The sequence below is a fragment of the Palaemon carinicauda genome, chromosome 43 (genome assembly GCF_036898095.1).
Source record: "Palaemon carinicauda isolate YSFRI2023 chromosome 43, ASM3689809v2, whole genome shotgun sequence".
Classification (NCBI taxonomy): domain Eukaryota; kingdom Metazoa; phylum Arthropoda; class Malacostraca; order Decapoda; family Palaemonidae; genus Palaemon; species Palaemon carinicauda.
Window position 1 is genome coordinate 59,459,195 of NC_090767.1, and position 8,842 is coordinate 59,468,036.

Here is an 8,842-nt window from a genome sequence, read left to right on the forward strand (position 1 = left end):
CTATCACCCAGAGCTTTCTTCACTCCATCCATCCACCCAAACCTTGGCCTTCCAGTGAGATAAATCCTGTATACTCATTTTATTTTCCTCGCTTTACAGGAGGACCAAACCAAAGTGTAAGATCGTCTTCTGCAACGTGCGGAGTAAGAACTTCTGCGGCCATGAAGTGTGCGGGACGCACTCACTCTGTTCCATCACCAAGGGAACTCTTGAAATATTGGGACCCCCAGGTATGTAACATCTGTAAAACCTTGGTTACTGAGGCTTTCGGTGACCCCCAGTCGGCAGAATCAAGGGATGCGGCAAGGGAGAAGCTGCGAAAATGGGTCCGTGGTTTTCAAAAGAACACCACGGGGCCTTACCTTCCAAGTGAGAAGATGCGGGCCTTTCTTTTCCCTAGGGAATCTAAAGATGGTGTTATACCACAGCCTCACCCAGAGATCCCTTGCGTTCAGATACCGGTAGAGTCGGATGTCCCGGACGCGACGAGGGACATCCAACTTGACGAAAGGATGTCAGAAGTGTCAGAAGACACTGAAAAGGACCTTCTTGCAGGAGGTCAGGAAGAGGAGTCGACTATGGCTCCTGATACCGAGGAGGAAGAAGTCGAAACGGTTTCGGTTTCATCGGTTCCGGCCCCAGAACCAGTTCCCTCGACATCTCCTGCTCCCCCATCTGACGACATAGGGGAGACTCTGTCTTCCATTATGACGTTGGTACAGCAGATACAGAAGCAGAATGCTGAAAAGGAAGCTGCGTTGAGGTTGGAAATACGCCAACTTGCAGCATCCCGTGGGTCTCACAGGAGACTCAACGGGAAGGAACTTCCTTCATGTTCGGATGTGAATCCGTGGAGGCATGCAGAGTACATGCCCACGACGACCGGGAAGATTTACATTTCCGAGAAGCTGGGATCAGTCCCCATTGAGGATGTGGAATTCTGGCCCAGCTTGGAGGCTTATCCAGACTGCTTCGTCCGTCTGAAGGTTGAGTCAGCATCAAAGGAAGAGACGGAGCCAAAAGAGGTCATAGTTTTTGACCATGCCAAAGCACAGGCTTTGTTAACAAGTACCTTGAAGGAGTGGGCCTTCACTAATTCTAAGGTGCCGGCTCTGAGTAAAAAACATCCTTCCTTTGTTGCTTCATCTACCCGGGCCTTCCCCTTTAAGGGAAAAGGGTACAAGGCAGCATTAAAGGCAATAGAAGCTGGGAAACCTTGCCCTACACTCGACGAGTGTAAACCGTTATCCCTAGCTTTGCCTATGGACCAGAAGGACTGGAAGGACGTACATCTTACCTTCTCAGTCGGGATGTTGGAGGCAGATATTGCTTGACGCCAGTTCGGCGAGGACCTCCCCAAGTTGTCCGAGTTTCTCTTGCGCAGGGAGCAGGAGACTAAAGAAAGGCTTGCCGCCTCTATGTCCCTCCAGACTACCTTGGATACAATGGCAAGCGATCCTCAGAACACAGATATGTTTATGGTTGTGGCCAAAACACATCTGGCAACTGTGACGAAAGACCTGTATGGCTTCATTAAAGCCAGAAGGGCTTGTAGGGAGTTCGTGTTCAACTCGGCTGCAGTGAGACACGAACCTAGGAAGCTAATATCGTCCAGTATCTGGGGAAAGGACCTCTTCCCGAGCGAAGTGGTCAAGGAAGTAGTCGGCAAAGCCGCCACGGAGAATAGGAACCTTCTCCAGAAGTGGGGCTTGTCACTAAAGAGGAAGTCTTCCCCGGATGAGGGTCTCCAACCGAAACGGAAGACAAAGAGGCCAAGGGTGCTCTCTCGCCCCGCCAGACAACAAAGACAACAACTTCCCGCGATTGCGGTGCCCCAGGTGGTAGCACAACCTCCAACTACCTACCAGTTGGTACCCCAGCAAGTGGCGACACAGTCACCAGCCTTTACTCCAGCCTTTGAGAGGCAGTCTACTACCTTTCGGCCGAAAGCTAGAGGAACATTTAGAGGTTCCTCTAGACGCCCCTCAAGAGGCAGAGGCAATAGAGGAGGACGCAGTCAAGGAGGCAAGTCCTCCGGTCAACAGCAAAAATGAGATGCTTCCGGTAGGAGGAAGACTTTACTCGTTTCGGGATCGCTGGACCTTCGATCCCTGGGCCCACAGCCTAATCAAGAACGGACTGGGTTGGAGCTGGAACATAGCTCCACCATCATTCCCTCAATTCTTCCAACACTCCACCCCCGTTCTGGAAGAATATATCCGAGAACTCTTGAGCAAAAGAGTAATAAAGAGGGCAAAGTCCATCAAATTCCAGGGAAGGCTGTTTTGTGTTCCCAAGAAGGACTCAGACAAACGCAGAGTCATTCTGGACTTGTCGCCACTCAAGTTCATAGTATACTACAAGTTCAGGATGTTAACCCTTGAACACATAAGGACCCTGTTGCCCCAAAAAGGCATACACAGTCTCCATAGACATGGCAGATGCCTATTGGCATATTCCAATCAATCGCCAAATTTCCTCCTACCTAGGATTCAGGCTACAGAAGAAACAATACGTCTTCAGAGCCATGCCCTTCGGGCTAAACATAGCCCCAAGGATCTTCACGAAGCTTGCAAACGCAGTCGTTCATCAACTACGCCTAAAAGGTGTTCAGGTGGTAGCCTACCTGGACGATTGGCTGGTGTGGGCAGCATCCGAGACGGAATGCATGCATGCCTCCAAGAAAGTGATCCAGTTCCTGGAACATCTGGGATTCAAGATCAACGTCAAAAAGTCTCGACTATCTCCAGCTCAAAAGTTTCAATGGCTTGGAATACACTGGAACTTACAGTCACACCGCCTCTCCACTCCGTCAAAGAGGAGGAGAGAGATAGCAGGATCTGTCAAGAGACTTCTGAAATCCGGTCAGATATTAAGACTCCAACAGGAGAGAGTGCTGGGCTCCCTTCAGTTTGCATCAATGACAGACCCGGTGCTAAGAGCACAATTAAAGGATGCAACAGGAGTCTGGAGAAGATATGCATCAAACGCTCGATGAGATCTAAGAAGACCAATACCGACTCGTCTACGATCACTTCTCAAGCCGTGATCGGAGGCCAAGCACCTGAGGAAATCGGTGCTCTTACAACCACCTCCACCTTCAGTCATCATCCACACAGACGCATCAAAGAGGATGGGGAGGTCACTCTCACCAACGGAAAGTCCAAGGGACTTGGTCCTCTCTATTCAAGACCTTCCACATCAATATTCTGGAAGCCATGGCATTTTTTCTTACACTGAAGAAATTGGCTCCTCGCTGCTCGACCCACATAAGATTGGTTCTAGACAGCGAGGTGATAATGAGATGTCTGAATCGACAAGGCTCGAGATCGCCCCAAATCAACCAAGTGATGTTGGCCATCTTCCGTTTGGCGGAAAAGAAGAGATGGCACTTATCAGCAGTTCACCTCCAAGGGTTCCGCAGTGTGACGGCGGACGCTCTATCCAGGTTCACGCCGATAGAGTCAGAGTGGTCCCTAGACGCAGGATCATTCTCCTTCATCTTACGTCAAGTCCTAGAACTGCAAATCAACCTCTTTGCGACGAGCGACAACAAGAAACTACCTCATTACGTGGCCCCATACGAGGACCCTCTAGCGGAAGCAGTGGACGTGATGTCCCTCGATTGGAACAGATGGTCCAGGATTTACCTGTTCCTTCCACCCAATCTTCTGTTGAAAGTCCTCAACAAGCTGAGATCCTTTCAGGGATCGGCAGCTATAGTGGCTCACAAGTGGCCGAAAAGCATCTGGTTCCCTCTAGTATTGGAACTGCGGCTGAGACTGGTCCCGTTACTGGACCCAGTTCTGACACAACAAGTGCGGAAGTCGACTGTCTTCGCTTCATCACAGAAAACTCGAAACCTTCATCTCATGATTTTCTCTCCTTAGCAGTTAAGAAAAGATTCGGGATTTCAAGAGACAGTATAAACTTCTTAGAAGAATATAAGTCTAAATCTACCAGAAGACAATAAGTCATCTTGGAAGAAATGGGTTTATCCTTCTTTATTCATCTTCATGAACAAGGTTTAGCAGCCAACACGATATCAACGTGTAAATCTGCCTTGGCTAGACCCTTACTGTACGCCTTCCAGGTAGACTTCTATAACGAAATCTTTAACAAGATTCCTAAGGCCTGTGCTAGACTTCGGCCGGCAGCACCTCAAAGGCTCATCTCATGGTCCTTGGATAAAGTTCTTCACTTTGCATCAACATTGAACAATGAGAATTGCTCTCTGAAAGATTTGACCCAAAAAGTTATATTCCTATTTGCGCTAGCCTCGGGGGCCAGAGTTAGTGAAATAGTGGCCCTTTCTAGAGATGAGGGCCATATTCAGTTCACAGAAAGGGGAGAACTGAATCTTTTTCCTGACCCAACGTTTCTCGCTAAGAAAGAGCTACCCACCAAAAGGTGGGGTCCCTGGAGAATCTGCCCTCTGAAGGAAGATGTCTATGTCTAGTGGAGTGCCTAAAGGTCTATCTTCGAAGAACTTCAGACTTTGGGGGAGGACAGCTCTTTAAAGGAGAAACATCAGGCTCAAATTTGTCTCTAAAACAACTAAGGGCGAAGATCACCTACTTCATTCGCAGAGCGGATCCGGACAGTACACCCGCAGGTCACGATCCGAGAAAAATTGCTTCGGCTCTGAATTTTTTTCCAATATATGGATTTCAAAAGTCTTCGCTCGTATACTGGTTGGAAGTCATCCAGAGTGTTTTTCAAACATTATGCGAAGCAAGTACAAGAGATCAAGAGGTTTGTGGTGGCGGCAGGTAGCGTACTAAAACCTGTCGCTTAATGCTGCGAGGAACAGTGAATTAATTGGGACTGATATGTACAGGGTGTGCGTGTTGACTCCTTACGGTACAACACGTTAAGTAAAGTGTCGCCATGGTGACATTATGGACTGTTCCAAATACAACAGGTGAAAGAAGCATAAAGAATAACACGTGTGCCGTGTGTTCTTTACGCAAGTGTGAACAGACAGTAACGACAGAAATTTAGAATAGAAAATCTTCTGAATTTTCATTTAGTGGCATTATAATGGTTTCTTTTCAGATGAAACAAGTATTTCTGGCATTATCAGAAATTATTTCACAAACATTTTATATTATTCTATAAAATACAGACGGATTTACGTATTTTATTGATTGCCAATAAAAACCTATTTGAAATTTGCGTCTTACTCGCCCCAAATTCAGATAAATAAAAGATGTGTTAGAGCATTATTTATGATCACCCTTTTATTTGCATATTAATAAAAGAACTAGAAATTTGTTCCTACAGGTAAACGAACCTTCTTTATGTGTGTATATACAAACAATTGTTTCTACATAGATACAAACCTATGTGTTTGCATACAGTTCACTCTGTATGCCCCGGGGAGGTATCAGTTGCTCATACATACATAGCTCAGTCGGTAGGGTCCCTGCCAGCATGGTTTCCAGCCGTACAGGTGGTGGTTCGAATCCCCACCCAGCCAGAAGCTGTTACCATAAAATGAATTCCAAGTGGATATATATTCCCAAGATAGAATTCGGTATTAAATGCCATTCGTGGGTGATATTTACATTAATTAAAATCATGTGTGCTTGTGATATATGTTCATACATACATACATACATACATAATTGGGAAGGTATACAATGAGACTGGTATACCTCTTTGGTTGCTAAGTTATTCATATGAAATATGCAATCCTCGAGACTTTTTCCCGAGTCTGGCATGACTCTTCCCTGTAGGGGGGCAGGAAGCACTAACATAGTTCATGATTAGGAGAAATGATGTATAACGGTAACATTATATGTCTCTAGGTCTGAGTGACCAAGGAAATTCTGTCTTAAGGTTAAGGCACAAATAAAAAATCCACAGATACATTAATGCTCTGGTAAACTTCCATCGGGACGACATGGCCTGAGCCCAAAAAACGGATTTTGAGCGAAGCGAAAAATCACACACAGCAATAGCACTAATCACTCGTAAAGAAGCAAAGTCCATGCGGTAACCACGTGGCGATGAAACACAAAGGGGGTCGCACTGAGAATTGAGGAGCGGCGTGTGAACACGACGCGACCAGAAAACTTACTGAAGATCCGACCTGGCTAACGCGTGACCTACCTTGGGCATTGCCCTCGGGGCACGTTTTCCCCGCGAGACCAACCGCTAGAAAATGTGGTTAGGGTAAACTACACAAAACTTTGGTCGTTTGAGAGGAGGTTCCAGGTAACTCCTAAGAAAGTGTTTCGAGGTAAGTCTCTGTGTCGGAACAAATCTATTTTTGGGTGAGATAGCCATGTCGTCCTGATGGACCCGCCCTCCTATTCGTAAAAAGGGCTTGACAGGACCCCTCCCGAAAGTACTGTATCTGTAGCACCTCGCTTAACGCTACAAGGAATAAACATGGCGGCGATGATGAAGTCATTTAGATACTCAAAACAGTAGTGGAGGAGCGGTACCTTATTAACGGCTCCCCTTCGTTTTTGCCACTTTTCCCCCTCGAAGCGTAAACGCTATTCGGGGTGAAGATAGCTATGTGGCGTGTCAAGAATACGTCCTCTGATATTATGTGATATTCCTAAAAGGTAAAGTTAGGGATATTCGCGCCAGGAATTAGAATTCTGGAGACCTTAAGGTAAATTCTCTGGGAATATCACTGTAGTCAAATATACCCTAGGAAGCTACTCTTAAAGGAACTTCCATCAGGACGACATGGCTATCACACCCAAAAATAGATTTTTCACTTCGCTCAAAATCTGTTTTTTGTAATCTTTTGTTATACTCGATGGCATTCTTAAAGGAACTTCCATCAGGACGACATGGTTATCTCACCCAAAATCCGTTTTTTGTAATCATTTGTTATACTCGATGGCATTCTTAAAGGAACTTCCATCAGGACGACATGGCTATCTCACCCAAAATCCGTTTTTTGTAATCTTTTGTTATACTCGAAGGCATTACTGTATATTTTTATATTACAGCATACCTCAACAGGCATTAGCCTTAAAGGATTTTTCTTCTGTATCAGTTAACTCAATCAGTGGCTCATTGTTTTGTTCAGAATACATTATATGACAGACAATGGAATGTTATTTATATTTGAGCATCATCACTAACCAACAACATTATTTAATGAGCCACCGTTATATGAGTTCTGTACTTGAACTAACCTCCTCACGTAAGCCACTGTCATACGAGTACTGTACTGGAACTAACCTCCTCACGTAAGCCACCGTCATACGAGTACTGTACTTGAACTAGCCTCCTCACGTAAGCCACCGTCATACGAGTACTGTACTTGAACTAGCCTCCTCACGTAAGCCACTGTCATACGAATACTGTACTTGAACCAGCCTCCTCACGTAAGCCACTGTCATACGAGTACTATACTTGAACCAGCCTCCTCACGTAAGCCACTGTCATACGAGTACTATACTTGAACCAGCCTCCTCACGTAAGCCACTGTACTGTACTTGAACCAGCCTCCTCACGTAAGTCACTGTCATACGAGTACTGAACCAGCCTCCTCACGTAAGCCACTGTCATACGAGTACTGTACTTGAACTAGCCTCCTCACGTAAGCCACTGTCATACGAGTACTGTACTTGAACCAGTACTTGAACTAGCCTCCTCACGTAAGCCACTGTCATACGAGTACTGTACTTGAACCAGTACTTGAACTAGCCTCCTCACGTAAGCCACTGTCATACGAGTACTCTACTTGAACCAGCCTCCTCATGTAATTAATTTTAAACTCGTTGACACACATTACTTCAGAGTGCGCTCGACATTACCTAAGTTATAATAAATAATTGGCAGGTTATGAATTAATCAACAATATCATTTATTTCAGTTAGGCCCTGCTGATTCCTCCGGTCGCCTTGGTGACTGCGGAGATAGCTGCAGTAGGGGATTCAGCGTTATGAAGCTTAGTTTGCGGTAGATAACGGGGGAGGATGGGCTGTGGGCACCCTAGCAGTACCAGCCAAACTCGTATGAGTCCCTCGTCAGAATGGGAGTAGCGTAGAGACAAAAGGTCCCCTTTTGTTCCTTTGATGGCGGTTACCAAAATTGGAGGAAGTGACGTGGTAAATAGATTAATCATATATTTTCAAATCCAGTTCCTGTAAAAGAATCATTTATCGTGACATGATAATAAATCTTGATACAGCTTGGTGTCGTTTTTCTTGTTTTTGTCGAAGTTCATTCTCGATTAAGAAACTCTGCCAATTTTTGTAGAATCGTTTTCGCTGTAGCTGCCGCCTGTACAACTTAAACTGGACAAATTTTGGAATACAGCCATACTGAAGACATCTTTCGAGAAATAAAATAGAGTATCAAGTTTGTTTTTCTCCCATCTCTGAAGGCTTTTTTCCCATCTTCTTACGCCTCGTAGTGCTTCCTGTCCATATCTTCTTAAAATGGTAGTTCTGTAATTCTCAGACGAGGGGAAACGCAGTTTAATGAGGAACTGTAGTTGTACAGGCGGCAGCTACAGCAAAAACGATTCTACAAAGATTGGCAGAGTTTCTTAATCGAGAATGAACTTCGACAAAACAAGAAAAACGACACCAAGCTGTATCAAGATTTATTATCATGTCACGATAGTATTAAGAGACAAATTTCATTTTAAGAATCATTTAGGATAATAAAATTATATTCTTTCTCATATATATATAATCATTCTTGTCTGGAACATCATCAGAGGAAACACTCAGCCGATATTGAATTTGTTGGACAAGTATGACGGAGAGAGAGAGAGAGGGAGATAGAAAGAGAGAGATAGAAACTGCAGTGTGGTAGTAATGATGATGACGATGAATACGATGAAGGTAATGGGTGTGTA